Below are 24,486 nucleotides of genomic sequence, written 5' to 3'. Positions count from 1 at the left end.
AGCTCCTCATTACAAATCTGTAAGAAGCAAACAGCCTTTGAATGGTCGAAGAAAATGTTAAGTATAGTGTATTTAAAATATCATAAGATGTAGTCATATGCGTCCTAAGAGCGAAAGTAAAATCTTAAAGGACATACGGTGGTACTGAAATGTTGTTTTCTGCACAATTTATAAATGTTATAGGGAATCAACATGTGAATATATATAAATTGCATCATGTATGTACCCGAAGTGTCAGCAAACATGTAAATATAGGCTTATGTATGATGCTGAGCTGTAACGCTTATTTTGTATATGTTATGTAAAATCACACATGTATTGACAAAAAAAGACGACAAGAGGAACTATAATGAGTAAAGCTGTAGGTGCTTACAATGAGCCGAACATTTTCGGTTCGTTTGTAACGATGAGGGACGCTAGACTTTGCTATAAGGAACCGTATAAGGTGAAAACGTTTATCGTCTTTCCTGAAATTTGGTGAGATCTCGACGTGATGCTGAATGTACGGGCTGGCCTTGGACGCTGAAATGTGTGACGCACGACGTGGTTCCAGAACCAGTAAACTATCGATCAGGCACCCGCCTATACACGTTACCCTACGGAGCGGATCAATGGACAGGATGACGACATGAAATTCGTCATTACCCAAAAATTGTGAAAATATACCGTCTAGCCGTGTTGCTCCACAAGACTTACTAGATGCGCGCGCAAGCATGTGAGAACGTAACCCTGCAAGAGGCGTGAAGCGGTTACCCCGCAGTAGTGGAGTCGCTGACTCCGACTCTGAACATGTCCTTTGTCGTGGCGTGGGCTTGGAAAACAAAACTTCCAGAATATGTAAATAAAACTGTAAAATAAACTGGGGTATATATTAAAATAGAGCTATTTTAAACACCGGTCAGGCCAAAGATATAAGTTACAACTGAAAGTTAATTTTAATATGTTATGATTGTATGTAGGAAGGACAACGCTACTGTGTACTGTCGTCCAGCAACCGTTTATTTTTATCCATTAATTCGCCTAAGCAGTTTACGCAAAGTTTAAAATGCGGTATGCCCACAGCAATCAATTCTATGGAGATAACGAGAAAAAAATTGAAGAACATCAGTTTTCGTATGTTTTGTAAAAACTCCTATCGAATCTTTACTCAAGTTTGTAATGTCTGTCTCTTCACTTCTGTGATAGAGAGAAGATTTTAATTTGTGTTTAGCTCACTAATAATGGAAATATATTAATTCTTGTAGTGAGAAGCCAATGTCACCTATTAGTTCTTTATTTCACCTGATCTATCTATCTGTATCACCGATGCCTGTAGTACTTCGGAGAAGCAAGAAATTTAAGAGAGCAAGCTGGAAGCCGTAACATTGTCTTCAAAGAAGAAGAGGAGGTAAATAACTTCAAGGCTAGAAGAAATATCATCTAATAATCTAACATTATATGTATACGAAAAATCGATTTTTTATGTACACGAAAAATCAAAAACCTATCTGGAGTATGCGTCCCTGTGTGTACATTAGCTGAGACACACCCTCCCGAGCGAAATGACTATTATTGCACCTCTTGTATGGCACCAGCTAATTTCTATAGTAATTATTATTCTTACAATTATTAATTAATCAGTAGACCAGTAAGGACAATAACGTTGTTGGTGTTAGGGGCGTTAAGAGAACCTATTTCTAGTGTTACTATCCGAGGAGCAATCCGCTGTTTCTGAAGCAATTCAGGACCACTACGGTCAACGTAATTCAATTCTGTTTTAATTTACTCCACATACCTACAAATCCGCCACATGAAGTTGTGCACCCTGTCTCGGCTCAATATTTGCTGCAACGCGAAGTTCTATGCTTGGCGAACCTATAAAGCGAATGACATTGCCCGATGTGACACCATACAATGCGTTAATCAGAGGACAGAAAGATTCGAACTTCTGCGTAAATCATTAGCAGCATGGGGCAGCAGAGGATCCGAACAACGACAGCGGCTTTTGTTTTGAATGCTAACACCAACGCGATTGTTATCAGATATTTATCACACAGTCAAATGACATCTTTATGTCATCATAATCATTTGGTTTATACAAATGCGCTCCTCAGCCCACTTCCACATCCCTCCCCCACCAACGAAGAAATATCTCTACCCATTACCCTCACATTTCAGAGAGTAAGCTGCCACTTTAATATCGCATCGCTAGACAGTAAAAGACGATGAATACAGAAAAAAGGAAGTTGATGAGGAGAAACTAATACGCAGGTATTTGTCAAAGTCAGATTGACACTACACAAAAGTCTATAAAGATTACGTTGTCCAGAAAGAATGGTTGGAATGAATCTACACTGCGGAAAAGGATTAAAAATTAACTTATTTGAAACCCGGTCATTTTTCCCTCATTGGAATGCAGAAGCGCGACATTTGGCTCAAAGGTACCTACAACGTTTCTTTGCAATGGTACAAAAGCGTAGCGTCCTGCGACGCCACCTTCGGGCTCAAAGGAGTAAGGTTTGTTAATGATGTCACATTTGCACCAAAGTTCATCACAATTCTGCCCAACGCCATCATAGACGTTTCATTTGATAGGAATGTCGTCACACCCTTCCCCTCTTATCCATACCTCAGCTCTTCTCTTGACACCTCTCAGATTCAGAGCAAAACCGCGACGTCCATCGTTGAAAGCATATGCTTTCCTTATGGGTGATTGAGGAAAACATTTCAGACACACCGCCGCTCAGAATAGACACGAAAGGCCTCAGGGGGTGGCATTAACGGCGTCAGTAAACCATCCCTTCCTTTGGGGCATTCATTTACACAAATTTTGTGATCAAAACGATAGAGTGCAGCGTGATATGAAACGGGACGACGTTCTTAACAAACTTTGACACTTTTGACACTCTCTGGTCAATTCAGCCCTTCTCTAAGGACGTTGTGGGGCTACGACGTCACCGAGTGTGATCTCGCTTTGGACTGCATTGCGACTGAAATTTTTGCCCTGGTATACAGAGTGGACCACTAAGGACTGTTCAGAACCATTCGAAGAAATTAGAACGAGATTCGAAGCAGCGAAGGATACTTATGTTCTTCCAGCCCGCCTGTTCCGCAACCTTTTGTTTCGCTCCCTCCTGTTTCACGCTCTCCAGTTGTGTGCCTATGTGGTGATGTGACATTGGCACATCCATAAATAAAGTGGCAAAGGATTCCTCTAAGACCCCCCCCCCCCCCCAGTTTTTCAACACACTCAGTGCGATCTCAAAATCACGCAGTTTGCGTAATTACATTGCCCGGGCAGTGATAGAAAAGATCGGTGAAAGAGATCTCAGGGACGCTGAAATAAAAGTTAGATAAAGTAAAAACCGATTGAATACTAGTAGCGTTCGGCTGTGGCCATCAAACAGTTCGTCGGCAACTCTGCTTCGCTGCAGCCTGAAAAACTTCTAAAAAGTAACAATAAATTGAAATTGGTATTAATGGAATAGGAAAATACGTTCTTAATTCAAACACGGCTTTTGTAATTAAATTGGCGTAATTATTTAGCCAAAAGTTACAGATACGGGATTGACACTTACATTTTGTGAAACAGCCATCGAAAACAAACGAGAGAGAGAGAGAGCTCACAGCTGCTTCTTCTATATAATCCAAAAACAAATTACGGCGACTGCCTTCAACTTGCTTTACAGTTTCGATACATAAACAATTCTCTGCAACATTCTTTATCAGAACAGCAAAAAAATACATTTCTAACATTAAATCGTGACCATTTCCATTTAGCTTACAGATTTATTTACACAGGGAATACTTATTCTTAATGTATTTTAGCCTTAATGTAGCGACTGGGGCATAATCTATTAACTATAAAAAAGCAACATTTAAAGATCATGTTCAGTGGGTTTGCCGTCCCACAGTGTTCTTAGAGAAGGGTTGAAACAGCGGGAGGGTGTAAGCAGTGGCAAGGGTTGCCAGGAACGTGTTGAGTTGCACATTTCACTTCAAATTGTTTTCAACCGCGAAATACATGTAAAATAATGGCCAGAGGGAAGGGGTGGTTTCATTAATGCCATTTATGCCACCTCCTGAGATCTTTTCGTGTCGACTGCAAGCGGTTGTAAACCCGAAATGCTTTCCCCAGTCACCCACAAGAAAACAGCGTAATTTCAACGCTGGGCGTCGTGATTCTGACCATCGCAGTGGCGTCAAGAGGAGAGGCGAGGTGCTGAGAAGGACGGTTGTGATGCGTCCACGTTGGCGTTGGGCAGAATTGTGAAATTTGGTCGCAATGTGACACCATTAATCCACCTTACACTTCACATGAACTTTTGTCAAAATGGCAGCATTAATCCACCTTGCACCTCAAAATGGTTCAAATGGCTGTGAGCACTATGGGACTTAACATCTGTGGTCATCAGTCCCCTAGAACTTAGAACTACTTAAACCTAACTAACCTAAGGACGTCACACACATCCATGCCCGAGGCAGGATTCGAACCTGCGACCGTAGCAGTCCCGCGGTTCCGGACTGAGCGCCTAGAACCGCGAGACCACCGCGGCCGGACCTTGCACCTCACTTGAACTTCTGAGCTCTGGTCTTTTTTTCGCGTGTATCGGTACTACGCTGCTTGAAACATTGTCCACCCTGAGGGTGATGTACCATTAGAGGGGAAGGCTGTAGGCATATTTGAGCCCAACCTTAATCTTCTGCGTCTCAGCGGGGGAAAATTACGGCGTTTCAAAAAAGTGACTCTTTAATTATTTTGCCCAGTGTATATTTGGAGTATATGAGAAGTCCCATATTGTGGAGAAAATGCGTGCACTATGTCGAGCAACACCCTCTCTTATAATTCCAGGGAGGTCAGCGTGTTACGTTAGGTTATTCTAATTAGCAGCTGTCAAACAAAGTGGAAGCCGTAATACAAGTGCCAATACAGACTCCTCGACGTCTGAGAACTCATTATCAGCATATGAGTGAGTTCTAACGGGGCAGAATACCCAACCCATAGGAATGGATTTGATATACCGTGTCACTGCTTGAAGAGTGCAGATTTGGTGGCACCACATTATAAAAGAGGGAGAGCTGGTATTTCTGCTGCAATTTTCACAGACGTGATATTTTTGTATTCGATTTTCGATTATCCATCAACTTTTGTCTATAAGTTTATTGAGACAGAACTCTTCATATACAGTAGCGAAATTGCAGTGCAGTCAGAGATGCATTTTGAAACTACTTGTTTGAATCTGAGCTACAGTTTTAATATTTGATTACTAAAGTCATCCATTGCACAACTCATGTTAGGATCCGTAATAGCTGTTCTTCGTGCTCTCTCTTCTCTGGTCCTGGTCCATGCTTTACAAATTACATAATGTTGCAAAAATGTCAGTTTCTAGGCTATTTTGTACCCAGAGCTCTATGCTCAGCATAATTTGATGAATGATAAATTATAAACTGAGAAATCAGTCTCCAGTTTCAAGCACAGACGAACCGAACATCGGAGGTGCGAAGAGATGTTGAGATATTGAAAAACCTAAGTTTACTTTGCAAATTCAATGCAACATCTCACATGTGGACGATTGATAACTCTACGTTTCCTGGGGGAAAAATTAGCAGGTAGTTTCCATGCAATGGAAGGGCATTTCCAACCACTTTTTTTTTTTTACCAATATGAACAAGGTAATAGAAACAGATAAGAAAAACATGCCTCAATAGCAAAAACAAAGTTTGTAGGAAGCATTCCAATATGAATATTATCATAAAATAAACATTTTATCTTAAGCAGAATGCAAGACAAGTGAGTGTAAAATATAGATTCTGAATCAAATGATGTACATAATTAACAAACACTGCCATAGTGCACTCAGTCCTTCGCAAGAATTTAAATGAACAAAATACACGAAAACACAGTATAAAATAACATGAGAACATTGGCATTATGTAAGAATAGGTCAAAGCGAAAAATAAATACTCAAAATCACCATAGAAAAAATATAAAACTCAAGATAAAATGACATAAAACACATAAAATTACAAAATGATGAAAAACACCAAAAATAAAATCAAACATAAGCATTATGTAATACCAAGTTTAACAGAATAGTAAAGTATTCTTTTACTCATGTTCTGGTAGTGATGTACGTTAAATTCTTTGCCTTTCAATCACGCCATGGCATTAACTCGCTTAATTAAAATAACCCAATAGTTCTAAGCATGAAATTACTTCATGTTACTAGTTAAATAACTGGTCAAGTGGACCCAAGAATATTGAATTATGAATTAGTCAAATTGACTGAAGTTTATGAACAACAGAGACATTTAAACAGAAAAATAAAGATAATACTTTATCAGACCTGCTTTCAAGCACACACACACATTGTTTTAAACGGAGGTAGGTATTAATATCACGCAGTTAATCATCTGGACTAAAGTTCATCAAATACACGAGAAAACAATAATATAAAAACTATTACGTTAATAACTATCATTTCTGCTGAAAAGAGAACACACGAAATACACTCTTCCCTCGTACCACTTTGCAACACCTGGCACACGCACAAACACTAGTGGGATAGGGATCTATGGATGGGCTTCTATGTTGGATACTTGGAGGACAATGGGAGGACTTGATGTGCGTTTCTGAGCGACTGTTGACCGTTCATCTGCAACGTAAGTCACTTCCTCGCCTCTGATGCCTGTCTAACTGTCTTGATAGATTTCCTATCATTAATTAAAGACGTTATTCATTGCAGAGGAAAGATCATGAAGAAGCGGTATATCAGCGTAGTCTACAAAACAAAAGGAACAAATAAGATGGGTGAGGGTGCTTTTAAACTATTGGAAAAGCAGAATATCATGTATTTATGGAGACGTTTACGTGGACATTACAAAAAGGACGATGGAAAAACAACAGGAAGGATATAAGGACAACTGTAAAAAGCGATTAAGATTAGCAGTTGCTTAACACACTTAGCTGCCTCAGGATCCACTGCAAGTACTATGACAGTTAGGTGGGAGGTGATAAATCTGGATTTCATGGCCAAGCGTCTGCTGATAAGCCAAACATCACGCCGGTAAATGCCAAACGACATTCCCTTGGTGTAAAGAGCGTAAACGTTGGACGATTGAACAGTGGAGTGGCGTGACGAATCACGGTACACAATGTGGCGATCCGATGGCAGGGTGTGGGTATGGCGAATGCCCGGTGAACGTCATCTGCCAGAGTGTCTATTACAAACAGTAAAATTCGGAGGCGGTGGTGTTATGGTGTGGTCGTTTTTTTCATGGAGGGGGCTTTCACCCCTTGTTGTTTTGCGTGGCACTATCACAGCACAGGCCTACATTGATGTTTTAACCACCTTCTTACTTCTCACTCTTCAAGAGCAATTCGGGGATGGCGATTGCATCTTTCAACACGGTTCATAATGCACGACCTGTGGCGGAGTGGTTACACGACAATAACATCCCTGTAATCCACTGGCCTGCATATAGTCCTATCCTGAATACTATAGAACATCTGGGGGATGTTTTGGAATGCCGACTTCGTGCCAGTCCTCACCGACCGAAATCGATACCTCTCCTCACTACAGCAATCCGTGAAGAATGGGAAGAATGGGCTGCCATTCCCCAAGAAACCAAGAAACCTCCCACCACCAGACTGAATGTATGTCTGCGAGAGTGGAAGCTGTCATCAAGACTAAGGATGGGCCAACACCATATTGAATTCCATCATTAACGATAGAGGGCGCCACGGAATTGTAAGTCATTTTCAGTCAGGTGTACGGATACTTTTGATCGCAAAGTGTATATCGCGTTCGTCGATTTCGAAAAGGCGTTCGACAGGATAGACAGGATGATACTTTGGAAAATTTTATAAAGACAGGGATGCGCTAAACATCTTTTATCAGCAATAAAGAACCTTTATTTGAACACATAGATAGTTCTGCTATAACGAAGAGAACAGCAGATATTAACTATAAATTAACGAGCCATCGAAAACAAACGAGAGAGAGAGAGCTCACAGGTGCTTCTTCTATATAATCCAAAAACAAATTACGGCGACTGCCTTCAACTTGCTTTACAACGCGAATTTATTGACGGGCTGCTATTTTTCACGTCCTGCTTCTTATAGAAAAACAGAAGACGGACTGCACCTGTATTCAGCTCGATATAACCTGAATATTTCCATATACAAAACAAATGTGACACCTTCGAGGACACTTCACTTCGGTAGTGATGAAGCGGTGCAAGCAGAGATAAGGTTGTGGATTTGTCAACAAACATCCTGCAGTGGTATCTCGTTGAGAGAAATGTGTTCATCGCCAGTGTGACTACGTTGAGATGTAAATACGTAGACATTACAAATAAAGGTGTAGAATGTTAATAATGTCTTCACATGAAAAATTCCGAGTCACCACTCTTTAGCATGCTCCCGTATGTGCTTTGACGACAAGAGAGACTTAGATATAAAATTAAATCAGTTCCAAATAATATGCGGTACCATAAGCAGAACATTAAAAAAACAAAACCCTAAAGGACACCCACCTGAAGCTCTGTAATTTAATAACGTACCTGTGCTGCTTCAAGAAAGTGAGTCATGGATAATGAGAGAGACAGAGATAAAAGCAGCGTACAAACAGTGGAAATGAAACTTCGAAGGTCTGTAAAAGGATGTTCTAAAAGGGATCGATTTGTAAATGAAGAGAGTAGAGGAGTTACAAATATATAACCTAAATGATAAAATTCAACTGCATAAAAAGAATGGAAATATCATCTAGAGCGTATGAGTGAAAGAACACTACCAAAAGTCGGCCGGAGTGGCCCGGCGGTTCTAGGCGCTACAGTCTGGAGCAGGTTCGAATCCTGCCTCGGGCATGGATGTGTGTGATGTCCTTAGGTTAGTTAGGTTTTATTAGTTCTAAGTTCTAGGCGACTGATGACCTCAGAAGTTAAGTCGCGTAGTGCTCAGAGCCATTTGAACCAACACTACAAAAAGCTGAACGGGATACGAGCCAGTTGGAAGAAGAATTTTGGAAAGACTGAAGAAAAGATGGGAATAAATCCTATGAAGCCGAAACAGGTCACTAAATCCCAATCCTTGTTGAGAAGAAGAAGAAGACTTCGATAATGTACAACAGCAGATACGGATAGTTGAAATAAAGTAGCACTAGAAGAAAGTACATAAGATTGATTCGTGTAATTTGACTTCACCGCACTTCTTAGTGTAGAAACACATTGCCGTATTAAACGACACGAGCAATTCAATCACAAATAAGCAGAACAGCGCCATGAAATATATTACGAAAGATTTGAATGTGTCTGATAATTTTAATAATGTTATATTATTAACCTAATTACATTACAGAAAGTGTTAACAACCATAAAATGAAAGAACGACACAGGCCTTGGAATCGAAAACTAACAAAAATATAATATTAGAAATAGTACTTACCGTTGCATATGCTACGTTTCTGTTAAGTTCATCAAATCAGGTTCTTATACACAGCAAGGATGGATCTTAATTTGTATTTGCCACATACATCGCTGCTAGAATTAGGTAAACGCTACACTTTGATTCCTAACATGGAAAACACATAAAGTTATACACCTAAACCACCTATACTTGTTTTTGAATAGCAGTGCCCAAATATGACTGAAGTAGACACCAAGAAAAGTACAACGAAATTGTTTTCCGATATGCTCTTGACACGAAGAGCCCTAACTTGTTCCAGGAATCTCGTGGTTTGAAATACCTAGCGTCGTGCATACGCTGTTCCCGCAAAATTACTCCGGTAATTAAATCTGCAGTTCTTGGTCAACAATGACATCATTTGTTGCTGGGTACCTTGCTGTTTGAGTTTTTGACCTTTTCTTCTCAGAATTCTGTTATCTCCTCTTCCGGAGTATTACCCCTACCGGCTTGCGTGCATTAGGCAGCCGTGCGGCCACATTTTCATCACAGAGAACGCGAAAGTGAAGTATGCGTAACAGGAACAATACGTCATGCGTCCCTTTATTACATTTCCTGGCAACGGCAGAGCAAAGAGGATTTCTTCTAGCTACAAAATAGCAAGAAACAAGCGGAAGTATGTGACGCCGTATAACGCTCAGAAGCTGCGGAAACTCACAGCAGAAAGAAGATTTAATAAATTTAGCAGGGCCCTCGTGTAATTGAATTTCTCAGATTAGCAGAAAATTGGGCTGAACTTGTCGAAAGAATAGTTTCAAAGCCTCCTGGAGTGGCTCACCAGATTAAGTCTTGCATAATTACCAACCGCGGAGCGGTACACGTAAATCACGTAACTGGTTACGAAGAAATGTCGCTCCTGCTGTATAGTTCTTACTTATTCTCTCCAAGTTACATTGGTCTTTGCTGTCCCTTGTAGTTTCACTATATTTTATAAGAATGATCAACGTGTAGGCCTGATCCATTCTATTATTTTAGAGGCTGAACTGAAACTCAGTGTAATCTTCTTTTTAATTGACTCACAGCTCAAGCTCATTCTGACAATAAAGAATGAGACACGCACGAGAGGACAGGCCACACAAAACACAACCACAAAACGTATTCGCTGAGGTATGGCAGACAATGTGACAGTTTTTCAGGTGCACTCCAGGAATTTTTAACGTTCATAGCTGCCGCAATGTAACAACGAATTCTTCTTATCGGAACTACTTTCGTTCTGTTGCACTGGAAAGACAATCGAAGACGCGTTCAACGACATGACAGCTGTGGAACCTGATAACATACACTGGTGTGCAAAACTTAACGATGGAAGAAGCTTTTGCACGGTATGTCACTGCTAAGTAACATAGCTCGATGAATTCTGAACCATGCATAGAAAGAACTGCTACAGTATCCTACAGGAGGTAACTGAAATAAATACGCAATGAGACAAACAGAAATGTGATTTTCGTCAAAGTCACCACGATTTATAACCGTTCCCTAGATATTAAAAAAGACAGAACATCGTTTTTAATAGGATGTGTAAACTACACCGACAGCAACGTTTTCCCAAGCCTGCAGCTAGGTTGGTAAGGAATTATTGTGATAGGGTGTTCCATTCCTCCGACAGCACTGTTGACAATTGCTGGATGGTCGTCGGTGCGTAATGACGTGCCGCAGTATGCATGATCAATTGACGTTTAGCTCTGTCCACTAGACTATTAAATACACCTCTTTTCTGTTGTGGATGATGATTGGAATCCTTATGCAAGTATCTGTCGGTATGTGTAACCTTCCGAAAGACTTTATGTTTCAAGCTGTCATCAGTCTGTCTCATAACGAAGACATCAAAGAAGATATTGCATTGTCTTTCCCCATTTCCATGGTAAACTGGATTTTAGGATTTATGCTATTTAAATAACAAAAGAATTCCTCTAAAGCTTTTTTGCCATGGGTAACCCACTGAGTCCTACGATCGTCAATTTTTACATGGAAAAATTCGAATAATTAGCTTTAGAAAAAGCCAAAAAGCCAATAAGAAACCATGTCGATGGTATCGATACGTGGATGACACATTTTTGGTTTCGTCACATGGAAAAAAACCTTTGTGCGCCGGAATACCTGGACGCCAGTTTAACACATCTAAAGCAGGCTTTTGAGAAGCAGGGGCGCTCTAGTAAGGAAATAAATAGAGTTTTGCGACCGAATAACAGGAAGCCTAAGGACGACGATAGGACACAGCGAAAAAGTAACGATCAAATCGGCAAGATTTTAAGGAAACATAACGCTCGACCGATTTTCAAACCAACTAAGAAAATAGGCCAAGAACTTCGTTCCGTTAAGGATAAACGTCCCCCTCTGTTTGCAAGTGGTGTATACAAGATTCCGTGTACATGTGGTAGGTTCTACATTGGAACTACAAAGAGAAGTGGAATACACGGTTGAAGGAACATAGAAGTCTTTGCCGACTAGGTAAAACAGACAAATCAGACGTGGCAGAACATGCTCTTCAGTCGGCTGATCATGTAGTAAAATTTTCGGAAACTGAAGTTTTATGTACTATGACGAACTATGATCCACAGCTATATAGAGAAGCCATCGAAGTATATGAACATGGGGATAATTTTAACAGAAAAGAAGAAGCCATGAAACTCAGCGATACATGGACAGTGGCGCTATAGAAAAGAGGAGAAGTTTTTATCATTGACGTGCTATGATCGATAGTTATATTTTATCCTTGACAAGGTTTATCTCTGCTATCACGTGAAATCTAGACCACGTCCACTTTCCATGGTATTTAGGCCGTTCTTCGACGTTCGACTCGTGAGTCGGCAAGACTGAGCACGACCAGGAGCACCTCCGAAGATGTCCAACGAAGCTTTGGACGAAACGTCAGGGGTATAAGAGTTCCATGGACCACGGCCATACAACACGGAAGAATTCTCGGCAGCTGGTCCTTTCTGTCCATGACTGCTGTCTGATCAACTACTACGAATCGGTTTAAGACAGTTTTATGAAATTTCCCGGAGCTTTTAAACAAAGAATATGTACGTAGCCTTCGAACGCGAAATGGTATTTGGAGCTAGACGGATGGGACATTCCGTTTCGGAAATCCTTAGGGAGTCCAATATCCCGAGATCCACAGTGTGCAGAGTGTGCCAAGAATACCAACTTTCAGGCATTACCTATCACCAGGAACAACGCAGTGGCCGACTGCTGTCGCATAACGATCGAGAGCAAAGGCGTTTTCATATAGTATTATGACATTGCGGCGAAATTTGGCAGCATACGACCGACGCTACTGCCTTCGCTAACGGCACGAAATCGCTTCCAGGGCTCGTGAACATATCGGTTCGATCTTAGACGACTGTAAAACCGTGGCGTGGTCAAATGAGTCCAGATTTCAATTGGTAAGAGCTGTGAGAAGGGTTCGATTGTGGCGCAAACGCCACGGAGCCGTGGACTCAAGTTGTCAAAAAGACACTGTGCAAGCTGGCGGTGTCTCCATAGTTGTGTGGGCTGTGGCACAGTGTGGCTCCTCCTCTAGTCCAACTGAACCGATCATTGACTGGTTATGTTCGACTATTTGCAGATCATATGCAGCCATCCATGGACTTCATGTTCCCAAACAACAAGGAGTTTTTGTGGACGACAATGCTCCACGTCAGCAGGCCACAATTGTTCGTGATTGGTCTGAAGAAAATTGTGGACAATTCGAGAGAATGATCTGGCCACTCAGATCGCCCGACATGAATCATAGAACATTTATGGAACATCCGAGAGGTCATTTCGTGCACAAAATTCAGCACTGGCGATACTTTCGCAATTATGGAGGTATATAGAGGCAGCATGGGCTCTACAGGGGATTTCCAACGGCTTGTTGACTCCGTGCCACGTCGACCTGCTGTACTACGCCGGGCAAAAGGAAATCCAATATGATATTAGGAGGTATCCCATGACTTTTGCCACCTCAATGTAAACTTGGATTCCCAGAGTACACTACACTGTCACAAATATTAAGTATACAAGGTGTATGAGAAAAATATCGAGACTGACAGCACTGCGATCAATCTGGCAACGCTGTGTTGTTCTACTGGTGTAGACCGGTGTGTTCATCCCTTCTAGATGCTCAGTCGGAGTTTCAAATATGTATAGCCATCACGTGATTTTTGAGAGAGCCATCAGTGGCGTTGTCTTTTTGTTGTGTGTGCTAATATGGAACAACGCAATTTAGAGCAACATTATGACATATGGCATGAAGTCTTATGTTAAACTTGAGGAATTCGCGAGTGTTACCTTTGAAAAGTTGTAACAGGCCTAGGGGGAATATTCCTTATCAAGCCCACAAATTTTTCACTGGCACAAATCATTTTTGCAAGGGCGAGAACACGTTGAAGATGAGCCACGCTCAGGGAGACCTTCAACTCCATAAACCGACGAAAACGTCGAACGTGTGCGTGCTCTTATGAGATCAGGCCGACGGTGAACGATAAGCATGACGGATGACCTGGTCAACTTAAACTCAAGCGTGAATCTAGTGAGATCGAGCATTGAAGATACGTGGTTGCTCCATTATGACAATATCCTGTGTCACACAGCGAGCTCCATAACGGAATTTTTTAACTCAAAACGCATTCGTGTTGTTCCACAGTCACCTATTCACTTGACCTGAGTCCTTGTAACTTTTTTCTTCTCCATAAATTGAAAAATGTCTTAAAACGACGTCATTTTGGGACTCTGAAGAACATTCAAAAGAATGTGACCGACATTTTAAAGGCCCTATTAGTTGAAGACTTTCCGCATTGCTACCAAGACTAAGTACAATGACTCCGCCAGTGTGCTGCTGAAGGGAACTACGTTGAAGGGGACAATATTGTTGTTTGAAAAAAATAAAGACTTTGGTGAATAAATATTCAGTCTCATTACTTTTCTCACACACCTCCTACATCACAAAACCTGGCTGAAGATGCCACGCCTCTTCTGTCAGAATCCATTAAGTGCAGAAAACTTCCAATCTGAGTGAATGTATATGTGTTATTATCTGGCAGCTTACTTTTCTCATTACACTTGACTGAACTGATTCATGCGGTTCACTGATACTTCCACAGACTTACACCAATGCATACAATGAAATATGTAAATATACAACATCTATTAGTGCCACTGTAATGGTGATTATTGATGTGTAACTCTTAGCTACCCGTACGTCAGTGTGTGGATACGTACTACAAATACGCTTTATGTAAATGTTAGCAACAGAGCGCGAGTGAAGAAAACGTATATATTTGCTGACATGCATTAACGGATTCATGTCGAAGGAATTCAGACCAATCGTAATAATAAGAGCTAATTGGTGCTTGGGCTGGAAGAATGCAGCAGTATAGTCTGTGACAGGAATTAAATGATTTGTAAAACTACTACCTGTATAATATAGAGGATAAACTACCTCTGTATGCAATGTTAATTTGAAGTAGCTGACAGCTGAGCTTGCAAAGGTGCCCCTATGTTATGTTGCACAACAACTATGTTTAAAACTCGGAAATTCAGGTAAATTAATATCGCTATCACCTTGAAGAATAAGATAACTGTTTCATTGTTTAGTACTCTTTAGTTCGATATTAGATAAACAGATTTGTTTTTGTATGACGAAGCAGTAAAAATGGCGGTGTATTGTCGATAGCTGAATTCAGAGATGTCACCTCACGTACTTTCTACCTCGTGATGTGTAGTCTCTGGAGTCGACGCTCTGCTGTTCCTCGACTATCGCTGAGCTGCTGCTAAAATGGCGTAGGCAGTTCGTCAATTTCCAAAGTAGTCATCAAAACCGAAAATAAAAACTTTGCGACGGCTCTTACGTGTCGCGCTTTGAGTAACACCATAAACAAATTTTTAGATGCTTAGGAGCAGATGTAGGAGTAAAGGTCACCAAACACAGATATTCATTTCTGCAAATGGATGACTGCTGGATAGTATTTCTTTATGGCAGGTCGTCTGTTTAATACTCGGATCAAATGAACGAATTGAAGCTGGGCCCTTACACGTTTAGAATACAGTTTAAAATAAACAATCCATAGTTCTACTCACAGAGAGCCATCAATCTTCTTCCACTTGAACAATAAAACAATAAAATTCCTGTCTCTCTTTTGGCCACAATGGTCACGTAAATTGTTCGTTTTGTTGATTGAGTGAGTTATACTCTCGCAGCCTGATGGCTATTGATTCTGCAAAGTGTCGCCCCTCCTAGTGCCTTCTACCTTCCGCCGACTTCTGCGATGGAGCTTCTCACTCGGGATTTCTTCTCTCATCTCCTTCAGTTTCCCACTCAAGCGCGGCCTCTTTTGCTCGATTTACGATCCAATTGTTCCTCTTAGAGTATGACAAATAGTTGTGAACAGAATGCAGCAACTGCCTTCTAAAACGTTCCACATTCAATTCATATTTTTTTGGTAAATAATGACATTCGCAAACTCGGAACGACTATTTCTCTCTCCTTCTGAATTCCTGCTCATTCAGTCTCGAACTGTTCTTTTCTTCACAATCCAACGACACTTCTCCTGATTTAAACCGTACTTGCGTCCGAACGTCTCTGAACTTCCAAGAAAATCGCCGAAACTTTTCCACTTATCATTTGTCTCTTTCTCTCGCTCGTGAAAAATTAACACATAGATTACACCCTGCCGGGTCGAGCTTCTATAAGTACAAAGAGAAAATATGAAAATTACATTGAGATAATATTACAATGGAAATAACAATATCAATTTACATAACAATTTTTCGTTACATTTTCATACAAAAGATCTCAAAATGACTCAATAAAGTCCAAGAAAAGGAAGAGAGATATGTATAACTTTACACTGCTTCCTAAAAGATATTGAGTTCGTAGAAACATGTCACCAGGATACTAAAGGAAGTTTAAAGTGTGTCGATCACAGGATGACTGCAGTAAAGAAGAAGATGGAGAATACTTTCTGTTATCCAAAGGAACAGCCGATCTGGTATGCAGCTATGGAATGATGATAGGTATTTGACATGTGAGTAGAGTGCTGAGGACACGAGTATCTAAAACACTGATAACTAAACAGAGAGTATGATAATCAGGCCGCCTATCTGGTCGCACCTAACCTGAGAATAGGAAGGTCTGATATACAACACAACCGAATGTGACACACATGTCCCACATGAGCGTTCATCAATACCTCGAGCCATCTGGAGTTTTCACTACTTGTGCCGTGTTGAGCTACGTCACAATAGTAACGGTTTGGCAAGACTAATTACTGGATTAATTTTTGTTTAATTTGAGATGGAAACATTTTTCCAAATTTTTGGATTGCAGTGAAGCAGGACATAGATTTCCTGCATGTTGTTACAATTTGCTCTTACCAATTTAAATGCACATCCAGGATTACGCCAAGGTCTCTTACTGTTGTTTGCAGCGTCACCTGAATAATAATGAGAAGTATTATAGGAACTGTTTCACATAAATTTGATTTTCTTTGGTATGGTAGGGAAGACGTTTGTGGGACATCTCCTGAAAGTGGGCAAGAGGTGAGGGGGGCTGTTATCTAGTTACTGTTTTATCAAATGCTACACACATTACGCCGGTGAAACCGTCTTCTATAGTTCTTTCTAATGCTAAAAAAAGATATATGTAATTCCGTTTTAAAAAATTCGGTACAATAATTCGGGAACTACAAACTCTTAAAATAACTTGGGAACTCCGGAAAATTTGACACATTGTCCTCTACAACTTAGCGAAAACAACATCCCACTATTTATTTTTCAATAAATGATGTATACACTAAATAGCCAATCGGTTGCATAAAGTTTATTGTAATAAGCCTTCACTAGATTTCAATACCATTCGGTGTATCTTCTTCAGAAGGGATAAAATCACCTAAAAAGTTAAAAGCATATTACAAAATAAATGTCTAAAATAACCACGACCTTACAATATTGAATTGATGTATGTGGATTAGAAAAGGTGCTGACATCAGGTTAAAATTCAAAGCATACATTTTAAGCTAAAATGCTCTAGTCAAACGGCAGAAATCACAGATTAAGTTCTCCATGGAGAACAGCGAAAATTAGTTCATTGGTACAGCTTATTATAAGAAAGGACACTGCTCTAGTTACGGTGCCAACTAAACGTAGCGTAAAGCGCGCCACCTGCTAGGCCCTAGAACCCAACGAACGCTCAACGCCATGAAATACGTAAATGAAGCAATAATACATCAGTATGATATACATTTAAATGTTTTAAATAAAACATACTGTACGTGGTGTAGGACATTATACAAGATAATACAAATGAATAAAATAGTTTTAAAAATGATTATGACAATACATACACAAAATGAATGAAATTGTTAATTACGAAACTACGTGCTGATGAGAGCTAATAAAGAACGTACTATAGCAGGTCTTTAAAAAGATGTTACAAAGAAGAAAAATATATTTACGTAAATCCTGCAGAACCAGAATACAGTGCCCTGTGGCGTGGTATCGGTAAGCAAATGCAGAATTCGCTGCATAAATGGAAAAACAACGTTTCAGAAATGGAAGCGAAAAGTAATGTGAGCCAAAACATTATGCAGTTGCAAGCAAAGGCTTAAAATATTTAAAGAAACTTCGTTTCTCAACTGTAGTTGTTCGTTTACGATTAAGGCCATCGTTACTTACCATATGTCTAAAGAACTTAACTTCTTCCAAGACATCATGTTTCCATCGTTTCTTCTCTCTGTGTAGAATCGTCATTTCGTCCACACATTTTGGACTGTGTCCTGATATTAATACGAGTAAATGCTCCACGAACTTACATTGCAACCCTTCTTTTCTGACATGTGCTCCTTGAATCTTACGTTAAGGGCCTACCTGTCTGTCCGATGTACAACAGCGCACACATATCACAACCAGTTTTCTAAACTCCTGAGCTACATAAAGCCTCGTTTGAACTTTTCAGATTATGGATTAAATTTTTTATAAACTGTTATTTGTACCATCTGCACACTAAGGCAGCTGCACGACTAAATGCCGGACGACAACTAGTCCTGAGAGATGTATGGACTCTACGGGGTGGTTATAATTAAACTTTCGCTACTTGAGATAGCTCCGATGACAAACTAGTGATCGCAGGACAATGAAACTTCGTAGAAACATTTGTGAGGACGTCTGGAAGAGAAATAACAGATAACAGTTGAAAGAAACACATTTTAATTTGCACATGAGAGCGTAACATTTGTTAACTGCGTACCATGTTTACGTTCCAGATCACAAGCGTTGCTCAATGTGACAACCATCTGCATCCACGACAGCCTGGAATAACACTGGACATACAATTTCACAACTGTTCGCAGCATTTTTCGAGGGGTGGACCGTGGAATGTTCAGTTGTCGCGCACTGCTGGAAGATCGCATACTGCGTCCGCCATTCTCAACAATGTTAACAGCAAATTCTTCATCAGTTTGTGGCGCAATTTGCCGGCCTCTGCCAGGGGCAATTTCCAAATCGGCAGTTACATTCATCTTTTCCAGCCCATTTGCGCAAAGAGGGCCTCTTCGTATTCCTTTAACGCTTGGATATTCGCAAAGAGCAGCAAGGCTATTGTTGTTGTTTTGATAAAAAAGTAATATGAGTAAAGCCCTTCTCGCATTATCCAGACTCATGTTGATTGTCTGCTACTGTAGTACATACTGATGCCCGTGTTTCAACCCTTCGTCGCCGTACCAGTACCGACACCTAATGGCAAGTCATGACACTAACACCACTAACAAAACCGGTAAATGGTTTTTCGTCTACACTGGCTCAAGTAGCGAAAGTTTAATTATAACCACCCTGCAAAATGGCGCAGCAATCATCTATTGGGGAATGCTGGTCGGCGTGGGGCTGGAGGCATCTCAGACTCAAACACAAGAGACTCATTATTCGTCCTCCTTTTTTTCGCAGACTGCTGCAACCATTTCTACAGATTTAATATCCGGAATGTTCAGTGAAAGTTGTCCATGGGTAGCACATGCATCGGTGATCGATAAATAACACGATAACGCAGGTCGTTGCGAGATGAAATATATAGTGGCTAGGGAGGGGGGGGGGCGGGATGAGGAGGGCGAGGGGGCAGTTGGGGGTGTCGTCAACACAAATGCACCCCTATATTGCTAAAGTTCAGCAGTACCCAGCAGCACCTTGAGATTGCGTAGGCGGTGCGCGATAGCAATGCTTACTCCCATCTCACAACACCTACGTAGCTTCATGGTGCCTAACTGCACTGACTTTTTCAACTGCATTTATTGTTCTCTTTAAAACAAACTTTTGAATAAACTTGCAGGTGAATTTAATTCCATTCGGATTCTTCTTGTCCCTGTTTCTTGTAAACGATTTTGGCGCACTAAACAGGCTGTCCAACGTCGTATGTCCCCAGTTCTCAGTAATAATACACCCCAAGACGTTGCGGTACGAAATCCAAGTCCATAGCAGGTGCCGTCTCTCTATTGGTAACTGTTTTCTGCGCCCAGTTCGTCGACCAGTATTGTCTCGACGAAAGGTAGTAGCACTTATTCAAAATATGGTGACCATAGGAAAGAAAGAAATTTAAAAAAAAAAACTATCGCAAGTCCGGTTACAGACGGATTATGAGCTTGATTAAATCCTGAACACAGTTTTTCCTTGCAATGGATACTGCACACGCAAGGGTTCACTGGACGTTTTACGTGGTCAAGTCACAGGTGTTCACATCCTGTAGATCTCTTCTCGCTACAAATCAGCATACCTTGACCTTCCACAGCGACAATAGCCTTGTTTAGATTCACGAGGAACTGGAAACTATTAGCCATTGGGAGTGAGTGGACAGCAGCGATGGAGGTTAGAGGTTAATAATTGGCAGTGTTGGAGGTTTGCAGTATTAGCACGAGTGGACGCTCTGGACGTGTCCGATTTGGAGATTGAATATTATTCATGATTATATAGTTTTTGGAACTGGATGTCATGGACGATTATATAATTTTTGAACTGGTTGTTACATTATTAAGTTAAATGCATTGTTTGCTCTGCAACAAAATCTTTCCTGTGCTAACCACATGACTGTCAGTAGTTACAATCTTTTATTTAGCTGGCTGTATTGGCGGTTGCTGTATTGCAGTAATTCGTGTAATGAAGATTTTTGTGAGGTGAGTGACTCATGAAATGTATAAGTTATTGTCAGGATTGCTTCTTATTCAGGGCCATTCTTTTGTATTAATTATCTGAAATGAGGTTATCATTTTTGAGCAGTCAGATCACGTTACCGTTGAATATTGTGGGTAATTAATGCATAGGAAAAGTTTGAGTTCTCTTACTCAGGGCAAATACTTTAGGTCAGTGTTGAGAAGATAAAGAATAGCAAAGAGACAGTATAGTCAATTTCACTCAGCAGTTGAAGTAAAAACTATTAAGTGTCGTGTGGCGATCCTTAGCATAGGGTACTTCACTGGAATCTTCTGATTTTCTTGTAGTTTGAATAAATAGTGCTTGATTAGAAATTAGTTATTGTTTACTGCTAGCACGTAGAGAATTTCCTTTGTAGTTGTAGTTTCCTATTGTTGTGGCATGCATATGGATTTGCATTAAGTATCTCGCAGTACTGTTTGCAATTAATTAGACATTGATTATTTTCAGTGCTATTTTAATGTGTCTTCTTATTTTTGCTCTTCAGATTATTTTTTGTGTGTTATTGTGCAAAATAGTGTGACAATCATGTCGTGTGAAAAATGTAAAACTAGGCTGAAAGCAAATTGAGAAATTACAGTGAAGATGAGAGTAGCGTATTTCTATCACCTTGTAACGAAGTGATAAATATTCAAGACAGAAATTTGATAATTGTACATAAGGAGATGAACCAGGCACTAAATAACGATGTAGAAATGGAAACAATCAGTGAACAGTAAAGTATTGTCGATCGGTCCAACGGTAACAGTTCGCCTCAGGAATGTGAAGTAACAGAACGAAATCTAACATATTACATAGATTTAGGTTTTGCGTCATTACCCGATTCTGAATTTACTCAAGACAAGCTTTCTGTTTTTCAATATATAAGTATTGCCGGTGTGGATGCATTGCCGAAAAGCGCATCGGGACATGTTTCAGTCACTCATGCATTGTTATTGTTATTACTTCAAAAAGCAAATCAAATGGGACAATGGCTACAAAAATTTAACACAGTCGAACAACCCGTTGAACAACCAAGTGAAGATTTAACTGCTGAGACATCCGAAATCGAATCGAAACATCAAAAAGTTTCTGAAGATGTAAAAACACAAACGTGTGAACATTTTCAGCCTATCTTTTCGCGATATGAAGATACATTGCAGACTCATGAAGCTGAAACGAAAGAACTGCAGATTATTGTTCACGGAAATCACGGCACCTTGCAAGCTAAAATTGACTCAGTTGCATCTACCCATACGGTTACGCAATCTGTGAAAGACCCGGAAAACTCAGGCACAGTAGATACGATTTCGACACAAATGGACACTAAAATTTGGTTCAGAAAAGCACACGGAGGAAATCGGCACATTATCGGAAAAGGTTGGCGAACTTTCGGAGCAGTTAATAAATGTATCTACGAAGGTAAAAGATGATTTGAATGTTACAAGACCGGTAGCCTTCACTGACACAGAAGAGTACAAAAGAATTAGGAAATTTAATCAAAGTCAAATTAATACACAACAGAAAAGAGAAGTGCGGAAAGTACAAGATAAGTTGTTTCGCGTGATACAAGGGTTACACATTTCAGAGGATACTCGCGTTACGACACGGTAAAAGGGTCTTAGAAATACGGAAGAGTCGATAAGTAATAATACTGAGTATTTCGGAAATCCTGAAAGGAGTCGGCAAGGTGCAGCGAGCCTTGAGAAGGAACCCGCCGACACGACATAAGAATGACAGATTTGCGACTCGGCCTAAGGATGATTTTGACTATAAGCTCGTCATCACAACGCGTAAATTAAGAACATTCAGGAATTCTAGCAATGATATACATCCAGAGGCTTGGCTTCATCAATTTTCTTATTGCTTTCCTCCTAATTGGTCATTAAAGTACAAAATAAATTAACAAAAGGTTACATCACATCACATTTCTCGTCTTAAAACGTTTATTGAGAAACAAGTTGCTTTCTGATTTAGCCTTTGCCATTAAAATTTTCATTTCACATTTGCTATTACGCTTTATTACATTTAGAAACTGTTAACATACAGAGATGTTTCGAACTATTTAATCAAGAACCTATGGAATTTATTAAGACAGTACTTTTACGAGTTCACATTTATAGGGAACAGACGACATAGTCTTATTGTGTGTACATTTTTGCTTGTTGGTTGCACGATTACGTAACGACTATAAGGCTTACATAATTGGAACATATACTGATAATGAGGTTTTCCTGCAACATTTTGGTTTACTTGTAAAGACATTTTTATTTAAAGTACTTCCTGAGAGGTCACAGTTGACACACTATTTAGTTTCTTTGGCAGCTACACGATTATACTGCGACACTACTAGTGAGTGACACAATTTTCATTATTACTTTTACGCTGTATCTGTTTTATGTCTGCACAGTTTTTCTACGTCTTCTGAAAAATAAAATATGTTTTGGTAATGACTTTTGTGGCGTAGCTACAATGAGACAGGTATTTTCGTAACACAACAATACGTTACAGCATAGTACTTTCAAGGTCAAAGCACTGAGCGTAATAACTACGATATCTATCTATACACATAGCACTTTACTCTTGTATATGACAAGGCAAGTACATTGACTACTGGAGAACTTAGCTTTTGAACGACGATAACTACGACACTTCGCACATTTTTACCGTTAACCAATGACAGAAATTATCTTACAGCAAGAAGCATAGTTTAGCGCTACATGACACACATTTGAGTGATTACCCTTTGTATTTGGAATATTCAACAATGATACAGAAAAGGTTTTCGGCGATACATTTCATTCTGCAGTTTAAACTGTAACATATGAGGATATAATTACACTGGTCTTCACGGAGGTAAACCTTCTATGTGTACCTTGCGTGTGGCAAGCGCAAGGAGCCCTAGCTAATATGGTACGTGAATATACAGTTTTATACATGGGTACCATATTTCTCTAACACAGAATTACACAGCTATCTAGTCATTTGGCAAAGGGAACTGGACATTATTTTTACTACGTCACTGACATATGTTCACACTTATGAAATTGTACCTTGTCTGCATTTTGTGAACTGTTCACAAATATTTTCGGAACCATTATGATTCTGTGGGAGATTTTAATGATGTATATTGTATGGGATCATGATTTTTGAAGTACATTTGAGGTAGATGACACTACTGAAACGAGCAGAGAATTTTTTTAGAGGGTTTGAGATTATTGAAGGAATCTACGATGATTTTGAAATATGATTGACGTGCTATGATAATATTATTACGATGACGATGTGTATTATCATGTTGATATATGGTTGTGATCGATATGGTGATGCTATATGAGGAATATGTTTATGCTACATGTTTATTATGATGAATTATTGAACGAGTATCGACGAATATGTATGTGTAATAAGGCAATGAGTAGTGGTTAGCGTCTCTGGTTTGCGAAAAAAATGTTGGAAACCAAGAATCGTACTTTACGACTTATGAAAGGTGAGTATATAGGTGAATGTGAGTACCACAATGCTGACGAAAATATTTTGGACACTGTTATTGATGAGATTCGTTTCTACACACTTCTACTGTAATTTTTCTACCTATGTAATTTTTTTATTGGTGTGAAACTGTTCTTGTAACTCAAACTGTTCTTTTAAATATTTCGGTAAAGAGTACATGTGACTGTCATAACGTTGTGCTGAGCTGCAGGCTAGCTGCTTGGAACTGTACCTATTGTTGTGTGGACTTTAAAATTTCCTCGTGCCATTTCAGCAAGTTCGAAGCTACCCGCACTTCCACAAGCGCCCACAGAGATGTAGAAAATAGTGGCCGTTGACCTCGCTATTGACATTTCTTTGCAGAATGCACCTCAAACACGACGCACTATTTCTTGTAAACA

The sequence above is a fragment of the Schistocerca piceifrons genome, chromosome 2 (assembly GCF_021461385.2).
Source record: "Schistocerca piceifrons isolate TAMUIC-IGC-003096 chromosome 2, iqSchPice1.1, whole genome shotgun sequence".
NCBI classification, from domain to species: domain Eukaryota; kingdom Metazoa; phylum Arthropoda; class Insecta; order Orthoptera; family Acrididae; genus Schistocerca; species Schistocerca piceifrons.
The sequence above is the reverse complement of the archived record's forward strand: the minus strand, read 5'-3'. Positions refer to the sequence as shown.